This window comes from Leptopilina boulardi, unplaced genomic scaffold, assembly GCF_019393585.1.
Source record: "Leptopilina boulardi isolate dan_hultmark-lab unplaced genomic scaffold, ZJU_Lbou_2.1 LbouV2_179, whole genome shotgun sequence".
Taxonomy (NCBI): Eukaryota; Metazoa; Arthropoda; class Insecta; order Hymenoptera; family Figitidae; genus Leptopilina; species Leptopilina boulardi.
This window is the reverse complement of record NW_026137728.1, coordinates 1,744,126-1,748,377: the sequence shown is the minus strand read 5'-3', so window position 1 is coordinate 1,748,377 and position 4,252 is coordinate 1,744,126.

Genomic DNA, 4,252 nt, shown 5'->3' with positions numbered 1-4,252 from the left:
TCAACTGTATCTTCACTACTTAACACTACCGAATATGTATTTCATTGTTTTATATATAATTTATTTATCTTTATATATTTATACACAAATAATTGAAAATAAAAAACGTCGTCCTTCGAAAACGAAAAAAAAACAAACGATTCTTCATAAAAAATCAAAATTAAATTTCGTATCAAAGTTCTTTTGTAGTATAGTTAAACAAAAATTGTTAAATAGAAATTCAATCAAAAATTGTCCAAAAATATGTAATAAAAATTAAAACATTTCAATAAACATAAAAAAATACTAAATAAAACTTGTAAAAAATTAAGTTTTTGGTTTTCAAAAAAAAAAAATAGAAATTCTTTTTTTTGTGTATAAAAATTCAAAAAAAAAAATTTTATTTTTTCATCGCTTATATTTTCCAGCGAATAATACCATTGTTATTACATAAAGCTTTAACGAGTTATAATATTGTAAATAGAATTATTATTATGACAATAAAAATTTTTAAAAATTTCTAAAGTACGTCTCATTGAAGAAGTGAAAACAAAACGTATACGTTCTAAAAATTATGAAATAAGATATAAAGATTTTCGATAAAAATGTAAATGTTCTTAAATATATATATAAGTGACAATAAAATTTCCATATTATAAGCTGCGAGAGAAGAGAGTTTTTCGATATATATGAGTAATTAATTACATTTCACGAAGATCGAGAAGACAAACGACCAGGTCAATAAATGTGAATGAAATCTGTTTGAGTTACGTTAGCGTTTGCAATAGACTAATTGAGAGTGGGCGATTAATTGACCTTTTATTAACTCGTGCCAATAGGGACGAATTGTTATCAACGTACGTTGTGCATACATAATAAGATTGGCCCTTTTCACGTAAGTAGATATTGCTAATTTTCAATAGACAACTTATGACAATACGAATAAATAGTTGAACAACTTTGTTTTTATCATTTTTCGTTTTTTCTTAGAAATTTTTTTTTTTAAAATGTTATTTTTATTTTAAAAAAAAATTTCCCTCTATTTCGAGAAAAATTGTTCTTTTAATTAGATAATTTTTGAAAATTATGAAACTTCGCAGGAATGATTTCGAAGGCCATAAGAGATCAAGAAATGAACAATTTTAATAAAAATATTTATTATTTACTCAGGGTGGCCTACCAATCGGGAGAAAGCCGGGACTGAAAAATTAATCCGTGAGATTTTATGGGTTTTGTAATTCACGCAATTATTCGAAAATTGTTCAACTTTTAACCATCTAAAATTTCGTGTTAATTATGTAAAATATATATGAGCAATTCCACGTGAGATTGAAGGGTCTATCCTCAGATTCCTTCTATATACTACGTCTAATCTAATTCTGTGTCAAAAAAAGAATATTAAGTATTACTAAAAATCGAAAATTATATAATAATAAAATGCTTGGTCTGTCCTTCTGTCCTAACTTGAAGTTGACCTCTTCTGATTTCACGTGTTTTTTTGCATAGTAATCTTATGACGTGTCAAATTTTGACAATTCTTTTTCTCATTTTTGCCAAAGTTGTATAATTGTGTTTCCAAATTTCGGAATAAGTTTCTTTAAAATTCCAAATTCGAAAATTTAATTCACGAAGCTGAAGTACACAACGCTTACCAACGAAATTTTTTTTAAAGTTGTATATTCATTCAAAAATTGTATACAAATACAAAAAATTTAGGATGAGAAAAAAGATGCGCCAGGAAATTTCGTACAAGATAGTAATTTGAAAAAAATTTATTTTTAAAAATTAATTTTTAAGGTACCAAGGGCATACGAATACCTATTAAATATTAATTATAAAAACACAGGCCTCGAATCAACTTAAAGACACAAAAAGTCGTTTTAGTCGATTTATATTCCAAAAAAAAGTGGATTTGTTTTTTATTTTAACAAAAATATTTTACAGTTTTTTAAATAAAAAATTTTTTTTTTAATAATCCTTTTCGAAGGGTTAAAGTTGAAATTTTTAGAAATAATTAAATTTCAAGATATTGTTAATTTTCAAACAATTATTAAATTTAACAGAATAAAAATAATTAATCAAACAATTTTTTGAAAACATTTTTAAAATTTAATTGAATTTTCAAAGACTTGAAATTGAGATTTTTGAAATTAATTGAAACTTTAAATGATTTTTAATTAAAATTTTAGATGTAAAAATTTATTAGAAAATGCGGACAAAATACAATAATTTGAAAATCATTTTTAATTGAAAAATGGTTTCAGATAGTTGAATTTTCGAAGAATATTATTAAAATAGTTAAAAATAATTGAATTTCCTTAGAGTTATAATTGAAATGATTAAATTTCAAAAAAAAAAAAATTTTCGATGGAAAATTTTAGAAATAATTAAATTTTAGATGCTTTTAAATTCAAATTATTGAAAATTCAATTAATTTTGAATTCAAATTTTTGAGAATAATGAAATTATATTTGATTTTGAGTTGAAAATTTTTGGGAAATAATTGAATTTTAATTGAAATTTTGGATAATAATTTAATTGAAGTTCATTTTTTATTGAAAATTTGGATAATTAATTTTGAATAGAAATTTTAGAAAATAATTGAATTTTATTTAATTTTAAATTGAAAACTTGGTAAATAATTAAATTTTAAATTGAAAATTTTGGATAATTATTGGATTTTTAATTGATTTTGAATTAAAATTTCGGGTAATAATTGAATTTTAGTTTATTTTGAATTGAAATTTTTAAAAAATAATTCAATTTTATTGTGATATTTTTTTTTAAATTATAAACAATTGCTAAATTTCATAAAAATTTTAATTGGAAAATAATTTTGATATAATTGAATTTGTGATGTATTTCATTAAAATTATTAAAAATAATTAATTTAGTGAAGAATTAATTATAAAATGTTATTTAGAGAAAGACTGAAAAATACCGTTCCGAGAAGGTAGGAAACCCCCGCTAAGTAAACGGAGCCCGATAATAAGTTTAAAAATTAAAAATAAATTTTATTTTTTAAATAAATAAATAAATTAAAAAATTTTAATTTTTCAACATTAATTTTTTTTTCTTAAACTTCAATATTTTCTGAGCAAAAAACGTTTAGGAAACTTTTTTCTAGGTTTAAAAGTGAAAAAGTTTATGAGTAATTGAAAAAAAAGTTGCACTAATTTTTTTTAATGCAAATATCTCGAAAAATAATAAATATTTTTTTGAAAATTTTATTTACTCAATTAGACCCATAATCTCTACCCAAAAACGTAGTATAGAAGGAATCGGAGGATAAACCCCTCAATTGCACGTGGAATTGCTCATATACCATCAACAAAAATTAGCTATTTTTATTTCTCACAATACAAAATTTTTTAATTCTACACTCAAAGAAAATATATAACAAAATTTCGTAAATACTTTTCAATTTAGGGAAAATGTGTCGAACTGAAAAAAAATGATATAAAATATATTAAATCTCAGTAAAAATTTTGTATAATTACTGTAAATTATATTGCAGTTCGTAAATATTTACTAAAATTTGAAATACATTTCTTAAAGACTGAAAAATATTTTCACAAGTATATTATTTTTTGTATCAATATTACCCATTTTTACATGTTTTCCCTAAATTGAAAAATGTTTACTAAAATGTCTACTATACTTAATAAAATTTGTTATATTTTATTTCAATGTACTTCATAAAACTTAAATTTTAAATAAATTTTCATAGAGTGCTTTTGGTGTTCATTATTTTTTACAATTGCATATTACATAAATATAATAGATTTGTGTACAGAAAAAATGTATTTTAAAACCGGGAGAAATCTCTAATTTCTACCGGGATTAAACCGGGAGGCAAAAATTCTAAAAATAGTGGCCACCCTGATTACTTTACCAGCATGTAATTGTTAGGTCACGGATTGAAAATTACAAATACAAAAATTATAAAATATCGACGTCTCTTGTTTCTAAGATCGTATTTCAATTGTCAAAATAATAAAATCCTGTTTGGAGCTCAATTCAATATAATCGTACAAAAATTTCCGTGTAATATAATTGTATATCTTAAATTAAATTTGAATTCACGTAAAAAATAAAGGAAAAATTTGTTTGTAATATTGTTTCATACTTTTTAATGATTAATTAATGATTTATAATTATTAATAAAATAGAAAAATAAAGATATTAATAAATTGAAAGTAATACAAAATTTAAAGATATTTTTTTATTTATGATTTAATTATTTTTTTTATTTGTTTCATTTCATTTCATT